The sequence below is a fragment of the Lacerta agilis genome, chromosome 11, assembly GCF_009819535.1.
Source record: "Lacerta agilis isolate rLacAgi1 chromosome 11, rLacAgi1.pri, whole genome shotgun sequence".
Classification (NCBI taxonomy): domain Eukaryota; kingdom Metazoa; phylum Chordata; class Lepidosauria; order Squamata; family Lacertidae; genus Lacerta; species Lacerta agilis.
In genome coordinates, this window is record NC_046322.1 from 11149756 (window position 1) to 11166685 (window position 16930).

Below are 16930 nucleotides of genomic sequence, written 5' to 3' on the forward strand. Positions count from 1 at the left end.
GGCCAGATTTAGGTTTGATGATGCCCTAAGCTATTGAAGGTAATGGGGCCCTTTATATGTCCAGCTTCCTTTGACAACAATAAATTTTCACTGTTTTTGTGTTGAATATATGCAATATGGTAATTTATGGATCTAATAGGTATCTAAAGCCATTTGCACATGCAGAATATAGGCACCCTATATATAGAAATGAGCAAACCAGTGATATTTTAGGGAGCAGGCTACCAGGCAGGGCCCATTACTTACATCATAGGAGCCTACACAACACAAAACACTGTTGCTGCATGTAGGTTTTTATTTCATTTGTTTTTTATCTTATATTTTGGGAATGTACATCCAGGTTTTTTCCCCTTTAATTTTTTTGGGGGGACCCCAAGAGAGTGGGGCCCTAAGCTAGAGCTTGTTTAGTTTATACATAAATCCGGCACTGCGAACCAGGCCCCAAAGTTTTTCTACCCCTGTTTTATGAGAAACAAGTCTATAGAAAAACCATCAGAACCTGAAGTGACTGACTTTTTGGGTGGCAAACAGATGCTAAAAAGCATTATTCAAGTCAGCAGCTCATATATTAGCATTATCTAAATCTCATGCTGCTTTTATTGAAGCCCTTGTTGTGTGAATTGTTACTATTTATCGCTATAATGCTAACTAATTTCGGTTGATCCCAATTTTGCCCTTGCAACCATCTGCATGATATGATTTGTCATCCATCATTACATGTTCCTCTATGTGTGTGTTTCACATTAGTGTGATGATATATGACTATATTTCCAAGAGTGGAAATAAACTTTTAATCTTAGCACAAAAGCAAATGTTTGTCATTTTAAGGAAGCCGGAAAACAAACATCAGATTAACAAGACCTGGATAGCGTGGGCCAGCCTAGGAGAAACAAAAAAAGTGGCTGCCGTATGTGAATTTGAGCTTTCACAAAATCACAGCATTGGTATTCAAATTCAAACTTTATTTGCGTAGCCGACTGGCCATAGCATCTAAAAGACAAACACCAACAAAAATACAACAAATATGGATACCAATAACCATATAGAGTTGGAAGGGATCATGAGGGTCATCTAGCCCAGCCTTTCTCAACCTAGGGTCCCCAGATGTTGTTGGACTACAACTCCCATCATCCCTGACCACTGGTCCTGATACCTAGGGTTGATGGAAGTTGTAGGCCAAAAACATCTGGGGACCCAAGGCTGAGAAAGGCTGATCTAGCCCAACCCCTGCAATGCAGGAATCTTTCAACATGGGGCTCAACCCAACACCCCTGAGATTAAGAGTCTCATGCTCTACCACCAAGCTATATCTTCTCTCTTCTGCCTTATATTCCTATTGTGTTTTATATTAAAGGGCTGTGACTAGACTTAGAAGGCCCCTTTGTGACTCAAAGGCTAGCACAAGCATGATGGAAAAACTTACATGATGCTGGAAACCAGTGTTTTGTGTCAAGCACACAATAGCCCTATTAACTGTTATGATCAATGTTTGCTAAACAGAATTTTTTCAGGGGAAAAAACTATTTCCTCAAGTGGTGATGAAATTGCTGCTTAAGAAATCGAGATTTTCTGAATGGGCTTTTGTGTGTTGTATTAAACTGAATGTGTGTATTAGACCGAAGTTAAAACATTTCCTATGGCAAAGGTTAATATAGGACTGGCCATTGCTGGCAAACGATTGTGAAAACATTACTGCTCTCTGTGTTTGAAGATGGCAGAACACATGTGAGATCAAGAGAGCTTGTTGTTTGTGGCTAGACTTGTCATTATGCAAAACTGGAAAAGTTCCGTATAGTAGACCACACATGGTTTGTCCTGCAGAGCTTTGGAAGGCAGCAGTAGCAGAAAAGCTTGCCAATAATATACATGCAATCAAAGGGTCAGTGAAAGCAGACTCATACTTTTGCTTTGTGGACTGACTTCATTTCTTACACAGTGGAAAGTATTTCAACAGCACACCCCTGCCTTAAAAAACATTTCAATTTGGAAAAAAGGCAATAGAGGACAAGGTCAGAAATAGAAATTATGGAGATTGTGGCTAATGTATATGTTGACATTTGTGGTGCTGGCATTATAATTTGAAGTTCTTGCTGCTACTGATAACGCTTGGACTTCTCAGCTTCTGGACATTCATGGCCATAGAATCATAGAATTGTAGATATGGAAGGGACCCCAAGGGTCATCTAGTCCAACCCCATGCAGTGCAGGAATCTCAGCTAAAGCATCCATGGCAGATGTCCATCCAACCTCTGCTTGAAAACCTCCAAATAAGGAGAGTCCTCAACATCCTGAGAGAGACTGTTCCACTGTCAAACAGCACTTACTGTCAGAAAGATCTTCCTGATGTTTAGTTGGAGTCTCCTTTCTTGTTACTTGAAGACATTGGTTTGGGTCCTTCCCTATGAAGGAGGAAAAAAAAAAAGCTTGCTTCCACATGACAGCTCTTAAGATATTTGAAGATTGCTTTCATATCTCCTCTCAGTCTCCTTTTGACAGGTTTAACATACCCAGCTTCTTCAACCTTTCCTCATAAGGCTTGGTTTCCAGACCGTTTATCAACTTGGTTGCCCTCCTCTGCACATGTTCGAGCTTGTTAACATCCTCCTTAAACTGTGGTGCCCAAAATTGGACACAGTATTCCAGGTGTGGTCTGACCAAGGCTGATTAGAATGGTACTATGACTTCCTTGAGCTGGACACTATACCTGTACTTCTGTTGATGTAGCCTAGATTAGCATCATCTCGTGATGAGAGCCAGTGTGGTGTAGTGGTTAGGAGCAATGGACTCGTAATCTGGTGAACCGGGTTCGCGTCTCCGCTCCTCCACATTCAGCTGCTGGGTGACCTTGGGCTAGTCACACTTCTCTGAAGTCTCTCAGCCTCACTCATTTCACAGAGTGTTTGTTGTGGGGGAGGAAGGGAAAGGAGATTGTTAGCCGCTTTGAGACTCCTTAGGGTAGTGATAAAGCGGGATATTAAATCCAAACTCTTCTTCTCTTCTTCTTCTTCTCATGTAGGTCAACAGGATGACAAAGTGCCTTTATCCAATCAGAGCTTTCTATCTTGAGCTGGGACAGCCAATGCGGTACCCTATACATGTTGTTGGGCTACAACTCCCATCAGATCCAGATAGTATTATCAATGTCCTGGGATGATGGGATTTGCAGTTCAGCAACATCTGGAGGGCAACATATTGGCTACTAGGATCCAGAGAAATAATCTCTATTAAGGCTATCATTCCTTCAGCTCAGAAAGAGTAAGCATTTGTCTATGTGACTAATAGGGACACGGGTGGCGCTGTGTGTTAAACCAAAGAGCCTAGGGCTTGCTGATCATAAGGTCGGTGGTTTGAAAGCACATCAAAAGTGCAAGTAGATAAATAGGTACCGCTCCGGTGGGAAGGTAAACGGCGTTTCCGTGCACTGCTCTGGTTTGCCAGAAGCGGCTTTGTCATGCTGGCCACATGACCCGGAAGCTGTACGCCGGCTCCCTCAGCCAGTAACACAAGATGAGTGCCGCAACCTCAGAGTCGGACACGATTGGACCTAATGGTCAGGGGTCCCTTTACCTTTACCTATGTGGCTAATATACATGCCTGTGAGTCTAGTATTCTCAGGTTTAAGGAGCATAAGTGCCTTTAGCCTGTACAGGGAGCTCAGGTGATTCAGCTGAAAATCATTTATGGGTTATTGGCATAAGTAGTATATTGGCTGTAGAAAGCCTTGTGCTGCCTTCATTAAACTTCATTAAAGAAAGAAATGAGAAAATATAGACTCAGATCAGTAGTTCTTAAATGATACATTTCAGTGCTGGAAAACTGCAAGCCCACATTTGGTTACCAGTGATCTGTTGCTAAGAAAGTGTCAACAGTGAAATGTTTAAGGTATTTTATGAAGCAGTTCATAGCTTTTTGCTGCATGAAACATTTTCTTTTGGGGGGATGAAAATTCTGCGTTTTGCCAGAAATCTGAGAAATGGAAGCATATTGATGGTTTGTATCTTAGGATAAGTGCTGACACAAGTCCTCTGGTGATATACATAACAGGTGCCCAAAAGTTAAAACAAAATTTAAATCCACTCAGTTCCAAGAACAAATTTGCAATTCTCGACTCCACTCTACTATTTCAGCTTGCTTGTGCAAGGCAAAATGTTTATTAAGCGCATGCATTTTGTTTGACAGTGCACAGGTTGCTGCTTGTGAAAGACAAAAATGCAAATGAGCCTATATTTATTCCTATGCATTTGTTTTCATTTACTGCATCTTATTCCCACTTGCCCTTCAAGAAGCTTAGGGTTTTACATCCACAATAGCCCTGTGAGGTAGGGTAGCCTGAGAGAAAGTGACTTTCCCATAGCCCCACCACTTAACCTGTCTGAACAGCAATCCCAAACCAAGCCCCCCTCACTGAGAAATGTCAAAGAAGCCAAACCAATTGCATCACAGAATCATAGAGTTGGAAGAGACCCCAAGGGCCATCCAGTCCAACCCCCTGCCAAGCAGGAAACACCACCAAAGCATTCCTGACAGATGGCTGTCAAGCCTCCACTTAAAGACCTCCAAAGAAGGAGACTCCACCACACTCCTTGGCAGCAAATTCCACTGTCGAACAGCTCTTACTGTCAGGAGGTTCTTCCTAATGTTTAGGTGGAATCTTCTTTCTTGTAGTTTGAATCCATTGCCCCGTGTCCGCTTCTCTGGAGCAGCAGAAAACAACCTTTCACCCTCCTCTATATGACATCCTTTTATTTATTTGAACATGGCTATCAGATCACCCCTTAACCTTCTCTTCTCCAGGCTAAACATACCCAGCTCCCTAAGCCGTTCCTCATAAGGCATCATTTCCAGGCCTTTGACCATTTTGGTTGCCCTCCTCTGGACATGTTCCAGCTTGTCAGTATCCTTCTTGATCGGATACTAACTCCATTTAAAATAGAAGGTGATGGTCACCAGCTGGTTGTTAGGGCAGGTTCCAACAATTGGTTTAGAGCTAGCAACTTGAAGGGTTAGAAGAGGAGATTAGCCCCATGCTGCTCTAGCCAGAGAAAGTAACTACTGTAGTGGCAAACCCATGAAGCTAACAAATTATAACCTTCTTGATACCAATAGATGGGAGGAGATCAGGCAGTGCAATAACCCTGCAGTTGAAAAATGAATCAGATACAATGGCGGGCTAAGGACCTAGACCAGGTTCTTCGGTCTGAGTTTTATGCTGGTGACCGAGGGACCATTAAAGCTTAAGATGGCGTGCAGGGACCCACTGAACTGGATCCTACAGAACCAGAGCCAGGATCTCCACAAGTGCCTTCCTTGAGTCAAAGGAACTGAGGCCTACCAAGCTAGCTTGCTAGTCCAACAGCATTGGGAGTGCACCTGTTGTGAAACCATGGAACACAGGAGAAGTGTCCATCTTTAGGTCAGAGGTCTGGACCTTTAAAAGGCTCCAGTTTAATAATAATAATAATAATAATAATAATAATAATAATAATAATAATAATAATATTTATATGCCACCCATCTGATAGGGTTGCCCCAGCCATTCTTGGTGGCTTCCAACAGATTATAAAACCACAGTAAAACATCTAACATGACGTGGAGCCTAGGAGAGGAAGAAGGGAGGGAAAGATTCAACTTTTCAGTCCACTTTTGATCTTGGTGCCTACCAGATGCTGACTTGAATCTTGCCAACAAGCCAGCATTCCCCTTTGCCTTCTTTATGCCCCCCCTCCCGCCCATACTCAACAGGGGCCAGGCTTTGTGTAAGACCGGAACCTGACACCATGTGAGAATGACACTGGGATGAGCCAGAAATCTTTGGGCGGGTGTCCAAAACCTTCACATACCACACAGTGGGAAGGAGATGCACAAAAGCACGGGAGAGCAATCTGCATTGGACCAGACAGGCTGGCCACCTTCCCCATGACTGGTGCAAGAAGCCAAGCGGAGGGGGACGAGATTCTTCCCTATTGATTCCCAAAGAGTGAGAGCTGTTGGCTAGATGCTTCTGCAGCAAGGAGATGCATTCAGGCCCCCATTTCCCGGAGTGCAATGAAGCAGAAGCCACCCAGTGTTCCTGTGACTGGCTATCATTGGGATGTGCCAACTGGCTGCTTTGCAAAAGGCCACTGCTGCTTCCAGCCTACCCTCAGTGTCCCCAAAGCCTAAACATAATGTGAAGCAAGTGTCAGCCAACACCTCTCACTTTAACCGATACTGCGGAAGAAGAGACAAAGGCGCTTTCAGAGAGCAGGGAAGAGAATGCAAATCCAGTCCCCAGAGGTAAGGCAGGACACTGGACAGAAAGGGTGCTGTCCACCTCTGTTAACTTCAGCGGGACTTTTGCCACAGGCTTTCATGGGATGTGGGCTCCATCCAAGGTTGCTTTCTGTTTTAGTCTGGCACAAGCACAGGCCATATAATGCACCAGCTGCCTGGTGTGAGGAACCAAGTGCAAAAGGATGTCCAGGGCTCCATGGCAAAGTCTCAGGTTGCCAATACTAGACTTTAATAGATTTCGTCTGGAGTTCAGGAAAATGGGTTTGTATCGTTCACTGTGTAACAGGCTGCCTAGCACAGAATCTGAGTGTCTTTCCTCATCATGGCAGTCGTTGAATGGTAATTACGGTAAATCCGGCACTGGCTTAGGGGTGCTGCTTGTTGTTAGGAGACTTTTATTCCCCTTACAGAGCTACAATCTCTAGAGTGGCTTAATAATCAATCCGTCTTCACGGGAAACTCTGGGCATTGTAGCTCTGGGAAGGGAATAAGGTTCTCCTCACAACTTTCAGCACCGTTAACAAGCAACAACTCCCAGGATTCTTTGGGGGAAGCCATTGCTGTTTCGAGTGGCACCATAATGCTTTAAATGGATGGTGTGGCCTTAGTCTCCTGACTTTAAAAAGATAATCTTCCACTGCTTCCCCCAGTTCAAAGCTTGAGACATATGATGCCTTCTTGAAGATTATGTGCCTGAAGAAAATCATACTTTTTTGTTGTTGTTCTGGTTCCGGAGCTTTGCTATATTTGCATGAAAACAGGATCTTTTATTTCTTAAGAGTCCATCTGCTTCTAAGGTTTGTCCCCTGCAGGCCACTCAAGGACCTAATCCTTTGTATGGTGATGTGATGTCTGGATGCTGGAAAGAAATATTGGTGATGTCAGAGACATGGGATTATGTTGCTTTTCAATGCAGGAGCAGATGGACTTTGTATAAAGAGTGGAATGCAAACATCCTGAGTCGTAGGAAGTGAGGGAAGGATTTCAAACAAACCCACAGAAACACTGTATACCAATGACACCCGCATGAGCTGCTAAATGAAGCACCGAACACTATTCCATAATGCTTTCCTTCCTTTTATGAACCTGTGTTCTGTAACTTCCTGATGAAATCTTGTAACCTTTTACACTGCAAATGCACAGGGGGTTTTTAATCCCGCTTTTGTTGCTCTATATAGGAACAATATTGCCAGACCACAAAATTACAGTAATACTGGGGACCAACATTATTAGTTGGCCACAGACCGACTAATAAAGAAGAATGATGTGCAGACTGTCCAGTACAGATTCACCACTAAAGGACTCATAGGTCTGCCATGACCCATGTGGAAGGTAGGAGGAGGGATGCTGAGAGAGAGAGATGCAGAGAGAGGGGCTGGAATGAACCTGCAGCTTCTGTATGCGGTGCATCTGTCTACGGTGATGAATGGGGTGAGGCAAAAGTTGGAATGATGAGAGTGGAGGGATGTGCTGTGGCTGTATGGCATTGAGCGAGGCAGGGAGGCAAGTGAGAGAGAAGCTATCACCCAGTGAGCTTCATGACCAAATGGGGATTTGAACCCTCGTCTCTGAGGTGAGGTCCTAAATGACTAAAGGACTAAACAACAACAACTCTGAGATCCTAGACCTAGGCCAATGCTATCTAACCACTATGCTACACTGGCTCTCATCCAAATCGGCTCATCCTAAAACAGATTAGTATGTGACCCCTCTCTGCTGGTTAGCAACAAGTTATAAATACAGTGGTACCTTGGTTTTTGAACGTAATCCATTCTGGAAGACCGTTCAACTTCCAAAACATTTGAAAACTGAAGCATGCATTTCTAGAAGCATTTATGTTTGGAAAATTCAATACAGAAGCCGCGTGGCACGTTTGGCTTCCGAAAAGCATTTGAAAACCGAAGCAGTTACTTCTGGGTTTTCAGCGTTCAAAAGCCAAAACGTCCGACTTCCAAGATGTTCAAAAACCAAGGTAAAGGTAAAGGGACCCCTGACCATTAGGTCCAGTCGTGGACGACTCTGGGGTTGCGATGCTCATCTCGCGTTACTGGCTGAGGGAGCTGGATTTGTCTGCAGACAGCTTCTGGGTCATGTGGCCAACGTGACTAAGCCGCTTCTGGCAAACCAGAGCAGCACACGGAAACACCATTTACCTTCCCACTGGAGCGGTACCTATTTATCTACTTGCATTTTGACGTGCTTTTGAACTGCTAGGTTGGCAGGAGCAGGGACTGAGCCATGGGAGCTCACCCCGTTGTGGGGATTAGAACCGCCAACCTTCTGATCAGCAAGCCCCAGAGGCTGAGTGGTTTAGACCACAGCGCCACCTGCAAAATGTTCGACTTCTGAGATGTTCGAAAACCGACGTACCACTGTATAGATAGGCATGTGCATTAGAGAGATGAGGGGTTGGATATGCAGATGCAAATCTGCTTTCTTTCCGCTCTTTAATTTAAAACAACACATCTTCCTCAAGCAAACATTTTAGCACTTATTTTCAAGGTTTATGAGAGATGGTGTACCATTTGTAGAATGCAATCGCATAAAGCAAATTTTGCTTATGCAAGTTGTTTATGCTCCCATCCATCCATCCCTCCATGCTGCAGTGTCAATCAAAATGACCTGTGCTTGTTCCTTCTCATGCAGCTTTGAGGACATGGTGCCCTAGCAATTTCCAGCAATTGAAACTAAGCTGTGCGTAATGAATTTCCTGGCTTTAGCCTAACTGGACTGTGGATCATGGTACACTCTGATGCCAAGCCAGCTGTAGAGAATTCTAATGTAGGTGAATGGCATCACCCATTTGTCCGCATTAGCTTTTATTTAGATATGACACTGGTTTGCTACAGAGAATACTCCTACACTTGTTCAATCTTCCTGATTCACCCTGGGAGTCAGAGACAAATCATTCATGCTGTCATAACTCTTAGGCTAGACTAAGGCAATCCATTCTACATGGAGCTCTGGTTGAAAAGCATTAAAAGCGGAAAGGTTGTTAAAAATATAATAAAATTGGTTGCCCTGTCTCATTCACACATCACTAGCATTGCTTAAAAGTAAAAAAGTAAAACACACAGGAGTCCCACTGATAAAGAATAAAAGGTGCATTACTTATAGTTGCTTTGTGTTCACAAGGATGGCTTTGGATTATACACGACATGACTGGAGCTGCCTTCATGGTATCCCTGTGCAAGAAAATGGGGCGAAGAGAGGGGGGGGGGAAGAGACTGGGAGAAAGTAGTGGAGCTTATGCATTTAGTGCAAAAGTACAAAGTATACTTTTCCTATCTGTTAGTCTCAACACTGTCCTACTAACTTGTTAGGGCACCAACAAGTTGGCGTGCTGAAGTGCAGCAGTCAGAGTCAGATAAGCTAAGGTCAAAGAGTCCGGGTCAGAAGCCAGCTGAAGTCAGATATCAGCATGGGGTCAGGAGAAGCCGGGGTCAGGAACAGTCCAAGTCAGGAACCAGCCAAGTCGGCCAGGAACAAGCCAGGAGTCAGGAACAGAACAAGCAAGAGCAACCACGCACTCAGCACAGCAGTTGCAGGTGCTAGCGAAGGGAGCAGCCGGCCTTTCTTAAGTAGCTGGCCTGTAACCACGTCTCTTATGAGTTGCAGCTGCCTCCAATTGTTCCCTGCGTCTCTCAGCTCTACGCTCTACAGCTGAGAAGGGGGGGGAGGGGCCCTGCTGGTTTCTCTCCTCACAAGGGCCTGATTCTGGCTTGACTTCTTCCTCCTCCTGTTCTGGTCTTTCTCCCTCTCCATCTGACTCTTCCTCTTCCGAGGAGTGCCGCCACCAGTCCTCTCCAGGTATGAACTCCTCCATTTCCCCAGGTTCTTCCATGGGTGCAGCCTTGCCGGGGGGGGGGGGCTCCTCCTCATCTGGCTCAACCCTGACATGACTGGATGCATGCAAGGTTGCTTATACCCAACAAAAGCATGAACAGAAAATCATTGGCGTGGGTGTCACGCGTAGCACTGGCACAGGCAATGTGCTGTGGCTCAGCAGTACAGCATCTGGGTTGCATGAAGAAGGCCCCATGTTCAATCCCCAACATCTCTTGGTAGGATTGGGAAGGAAAGATCCTGACCTGAAATTCTGAAGAGCAGATGTCAGTCAGTGTACAGTAGATGAAACCAAAGGAACAGAGGAAGCTGCCCTGCATGGAGTCAGACCCCTGGTCAATATAGTAGTTTCATATGTTTCTCTGGTGCTTCAGGCTTCCATTGCCTTTTTTGCATCCATTGGTGCTACACTTTGCCCTCTTCCTCCCTCAAACCCTCCCTCTTTCTGGCATGTCCCTTTCATATTTATAGATGCTCCCTCTCTCCTGTCATTGCAACACATTGCTTGTCAAGGGGGCAATGCTTTTGATAAACACTGTCAGCTCCAGGCATTATTTATTCTCTCAGAGAAGGAAATCTCTGCCAACTTTGATAACGAAGGGCTGAGCTTTCCTTTGCAATTAAAATGCTTGTGGGTGCCAGCTGCTTTTTTTTTTTTTAGTGGCATGTGAACACTCTCGGGCTATGTTTATTAAACTCTTGGATTCCTTTCATCCAGGAGTGAGGAACTGGATTAACCCAGCCTTCTGGACTCTCATTGGTACTAACCCTGATGTCCACCTTCTGTCTCCACATTTGGAGGCAGCAATGCTTCCGAATTCTCAGAAACCACAGGAGAGGAGAGTGCTGTTGTGCTCAGGTCCTGGTAGTGGACTTTCCACAGGCATCTGGTTGGCCACTGTGAGAAGAGGATGCTGGACTAAATGGACCACTGGCCTGATCCAGCATACTCTTCTTATGTTCCCCAGGCTATACCCCTCACCAGTCCCATTCTGTGCCCTCCTCAAGAGCCTTTTCCTGCTTTTAAGGTAAAGGTAAAGGGACCCCTGACCATTAGGTCCAGTCGCAGACCACTCTGGGGTTGCGGCACTCATCTCGCGTTACTGGCCGAGGGAGCCGACGTACAGCTTCCGGGTCATGTGGCCAGCATGACTAAGCCGCTTCTGGCGAACCAGAGCAGTGCATGGAAACACCATTTATTTTCCTGCCGGAGTGGTACCTATTTATCTACTTGCACTTTGATGTGCTTTCGAACTGCTAGGTTTGCAGGAGCAGGGACCGAGTAACAGGAGCTCACCCCATCATGGGGATTCGAACTGCCGACCTTCTGATCAGCAAGCCCTAGGCTCTGTGGTTTAACCCACAGCGCCACCCGCATCCTTTTCCTGCTTTTACTATGTCACTAACTTGTGATAATCTTGATTGCTTGGCTGATTTGCACCTCTGACGTTAGGGAGAAGAATATAAGTGTGTGGGGGCTCAATCATAAAAGGTGTTGGTGACTTCTAAGGGGAGAGATGTGTGAGCTAAACAAGCAGAGGTGGCAGCCCTTAGATATTATGCTGATTAAATTAGGGGCCTTAAAAACATCGTCCATAAAGGAGACAATGAAACAAAATGGGATAGAATTGACTCAAGAATGGGAAACGAAAGATGGGGAGGTTAAATCAGTTACGATCAAATGGGCACAAGATATAGGATATAATATACAATTTGAGGACTGGGAAAACTGTGGAGGGTAGATTTGAAATTTACAGATTGTTCTCTTTTGAAGGAAAATTATATGAAAATGATTTACAGATGGTATATCACACCAGTAAAAATGGCAAAAATGTACAAAACTGGGTCAAATACATGTTGGAAATGTAAAGAAAAAGAAGGTACTTTGTATCATAAGTGGTGGGAATGCAGAGAAGTCAAAAAAATTCTGGGAGATGATATATAATGAATTGAAAAAAATGTTCAAAATGACATTTGTTAAAAAAAAAAAAAAACCAGAAGCATTTTTGTTATGGATTTTAGGACAAGACCTGGCAAAGAAAACAAAGAATTTATTAATGTATGCTACAACAGCAGCAAGAGTCTTGTTAGCACAAGGATGGAAGAATGAGGAAACCCCAATGAAAGAAGAATGGCAAGAAAAACTGATGAGCTATGCGGAACTGGCAAAGCTAACATATAAACTACATGAGAAGGACAACCGGGACTTCAAGGAAGAATGGGAACTCTTTACAAACTATTTAAAAAAAAACCAACAAAAGGATTTGGACTCCTTGGCAGGTTTTGAATAAACATCCACAAATTTATTAGTAGAACATATGATAGATAAGGCAATGATATGTACAATTTCACAACATTCAGAGAAACAAACAAACCAGAGAGGGGAGCTGAGAGAAGTCTTGGGAGGGTGGGAGAGGGAGGGAAAGGAGTGGGAAAGGGGGAGGGAATGTAATTGGTTATATTGATTGATAATATGTTCTGTTTAAATTTGTTCAATAAAAGTTTTTTTTTAAGTACTTAGAATGTGGGGCACTTATTGTACTGAGCCTGAATATGAAAATCCAGGTACTCGCTTAAAACACTAAAGGGTATCTATATCACAAACTGGTTTAAGGCATTCATTCTCCCTACAGAACTCTGAGGATTGTGGGTTTGTGAGAGAGTTTTATACAGGTCTATAGCAGATAATGTTCAATACCACCACCAAACTATAGTTTCTAGGATCCTGAGAAGGAGGGAGGGAAGCCTTAACAATTTAACCATTCCCAGATGCTAAAAATGTTAAATGGACATCAGATCTAAATGGGTTTCTAGCAGAGATACCTAAACAGTGGGTGGCAGTATTCTTTGCTTATTCTTTGAATATAGTTAATGTTGCTTGGTACTATTTATATGGCGGGTGTGTTGTCTCTTTTTTTTTTTTGCTTTTTCATAAGTGTTTTGTTAGATGATACATTAATGTTTTACATGACTCTCCCCTTTCCCCCCTTCTCTTATGGAATTGTGTAATTGTATGTGTGTGTGTGTGTGTGTGTTTACTATAAGTTGCTTGGAAACATTTGAGTGACCAGAGACTAATAAGTTTAATAAATGAAATGGAATGAAATGACCAGAACACTTCTTTTTGCACCAACCTGGTGTCCTTCAGTGCTGCTGGACTACAACTCCCAGTAGCTTCAGGCAACATGATGAATGGCCAGGACTGATGGAAGTTGTAGTCCGGCAACATGGAAGGACACCTGGTTGGCTACCCTGGCTTACTACTAAGTCTCTGTTCCTTTAAGAACAAGCAAATGGCCCTGCCCTATCTCCAGAATATAAAATGACATGTGTTGCATTCAGTTTGGGGTTTTGTGGGGAGTTTTTTCCCTGAGTCAGAATCCTCAGATGTGATCTCTCTCTCTCAAAGATTGCTTCCACCCTTACCCAGAAAACATCAACATCCACACCAAAGTATTTTAAGAACCTCTTCAGGCAAAAATCCTGGCTGCTGGAGAATTTCCCTGCTGGTGCATAACTGCAAAACTTTTATCTAGGTGTGATTTTCTCGTACATGGCTTACAAAAAGAGAGATGCGTCCTGGGAATCAGATGCCTGTCGGGTTTGGGAGTGTGATTCAAAAAAATGTACAAGTGTTACCTTCAATTACCTCACTCGTTTTAAAACTAGTTGTTTTTAAACAACAACAACAACACAACATCAGTAAATGTCATTTTTTCCAGTGGAAAGGAAATAGGTCCATGCGTCTGTTAAAAATAACCATATGAAAGGTCTCATTTTTTCCAGGTGGTGATTTTCCAGGTGTAGCGTGACAAAAAAAAATCAACTTCTCAGAAAATTTGTCAGTCCCAAGACAAATTAAAGGAAGAGTGTTGACTCACCTAACCCACCAAAGCCAATACAGAAGTTGCATTGGGACTGCAGTTCTAAGGACCAACAGCATCAGGTGACCAGCATTAAAGCCAGTGTGGTGTAGTGGTTAAGAGTGGTAGACTCGTAATCAGGTGAACCGGGTTCGCATCTCCGCTCTTCCACACGCAGATGCTGGGTGACCTTGGGCTAGTCACACTTCTCTGAAGTCTCTCAGCCCCACTCACCTCACAGAGTGTTTGTTGTGGGGGAGGAAGGGAAAGGAGAATGTTAGCTGCTTTGAGACTCCTTCGGGTAGTGAAAAGTGGGATATCAAATCCAAACTCTTCTTCATTAGGTCCCTAGAAGGCATTTCATTCTGCCATATGAGAGGGCACTAGGCTGGCAGAATGATACACCTGCTAGAACTGTGTACAGTTTTATATTTATTTTTTACATTTAGCATTTGTAGTCCACCTTTCTTCCTAGGGGCTCAAGGTGGCATACATAGTTCTCCCCCCATTTATCCTCACAACAACCCTGTGAGGTAGGTTAGGTTGAAATTGAGTGACTGGCCTGAGGTCACTGATTGAGTGGGTGGGAATTCTGGTCCAACACTCTAGCCAGATCTCAAAATGGGTGTTTCAGGACAGGAAAACATGTAGAAAGGGGGCAGTCAAAACTGATTAAAGGATTGAAGCAACTCCCCTATGATGAATGTTTACGAATTTGGGTGGGGGGTTAGCTTGGGGAAGAAAAGGAAAGGACACAGGATAGAGGTGTCAAAATTATGCATTTCCACTCTCTGAAATGGATAGAGAGTTTCCCCCCTCTCATAATACCAGTCCTGCTTGGTTCTGTTTGGGATTGCAGTGATACCACAGGCAATTCCATTAACTCAGAGAACCACAGGAATAAAGTGATGAAATTTGGGGCAGTATACCAGCGTACAGTCCTTTCCAGCTGTTTTCATGGGGAAAACATGGGGGAACAGACACGCACATGTGCAGAAATGGTACAGGTTTAGTGGTGTTGTCCAAGGGTGTTACACCACGCCCACTGGTGTGAATGAAATTTAGCACAATGGCCAAAAAGCCACAGTTCCATTGTACAACACGTTTGAAAGGAACATTGCATGCCAAGGCCTCATGCCACACAGTTCCCTTAGATAATAAACACACAGACACGAATATTTAGGTTTATGGGATAAATTAGGCCCCAACTTTCTTGGTTACAGATAGGAGCAGTTTGGCTTAGGCATTGGGTGAAACCAGGCTATATCCTGAGTCCTGCCCGTCTGCAGGGATTCTCACTAGGGTAAAACACCAGTAGGGGGAGCCCTATGACACACGTCAAATTGGGGCACCCAGCAGGGTCCCTGTTGGGGTCGTGGCATGGCCCTAGCCCACGCCCAGATTTCAGACAGGATCCACACCCCCAGATCCCTTTAACAGGGTACCCTTATCGAGGAGGGGCAGGTGGAGGCTACAACCTCCCCTCCCTTAAACAAAGGCTTGCCCAATGCCTAACCTTACAAAGTTGTGACGATTGCTACAAGGTAGGCTAAAACCAAATGGCTGGTGCCAATTTGCGAAGTGGAAAAATTCCTACCTGGCGCCACCAATATGGCGGCTGACATTTGTCCATAGCAAGGTCACTGTTATAGAAACGCATAAAAAGAGGGCAGGTGGGCTGGGAGATCTGGTGAGGAGGCAAAAGGTGGATGCCCCCCCCCGGCTGCACCACAGTTTAAACAGCCCACGGCCACTCCCCTGGCTGTGCGGATTGGACAGCCGGGCACATGACGCGCCTGGGAGTCAGCGTGATGCGGGCAGCATCGCTCTGCCCCCCCCCCCAGCCGGATCACTGAGAGGTCCCAGATGCCCGGCCACAACACTGCCCATCGGGAAAGGTGAACAGACTTCGGAAACAGGGCAGAAGCACTAGCAGTATAACCAGGAAAACTACTGCAATATTCTACATGTCTGAGGAATATTTGTAGGGGGTGGACCTTTGGGTCTTTTCCAGCTCTACAACTCTTTGGGTCAAAACCCTTGGTTTTGACTAACACGTGGTAGATCTTTTTGTCCGTGGCTAAAACAAAGAGTGTGGATCCTTGACGGCAGTTCTTCCTGTGGTTCCTCCAAATGTATATAAATCTTGTCAGACTAACCAGCTTTTTTAAAAAAGAAAATATTTAATAACCGAGTTAGCAGACATTGAGCACGTGGTTGGAATAACAATTTATCACGTTCTCGGGTGAAATTGAGATAAATCTCTTCCGAGACAGAATAATATAGAAAAATGGTTAGAAATGGGGAAATGGATTAATAACCTGCACAGTGAAGACGGCGTCAGCTGTCAGGGTGTTTGCCTCTGAAGTCAGATAGGAACCAAATGTGCAAAGACTGAAACAGGAGCAGGAGACAAGGAAGGAGAATAAAGCAGTCATGTAATCCAGCTGTGAATACACCAACAGTCAAAAGACTTTCTTAGGAGACAGGCCATCATACTGGGGGAAAGTAGGGGACCAGAGGATGGTCTGGAAGAATGCAATTTCAGGAACCAAAATAGTCAAATCACCTTTTACTATTTTCCAACTAGTCTCGTCCAGGCATGGCAGAGATGGGGAGGTTGTGATCCTCCACAAGAGAACATGAGAAGATTCCTTATATTGAGTCGATTGGGCCATTCAGGCCAGTATTGTCTACACTGGCTGGAAGGCACTTACTGGGGTTTCAGGCAGGGGACATTCCTGGCCCCGGGGAATGAACCTGTGACCTTCTGCAGGAAAGCTCAGCTGCAGAGCTATGGGCATTTTTAGCTGCAGGAACATAGGAATCTGCTTTGTACTGAGTCAGACCACTCGTGCACCCCACTCAGTATTGCGTGCCAAGGCCCCGGGCCTTGCAGTTCCCTCAGGTAACAAACACACGGACACAAATATTTTAGGTTAATGGGA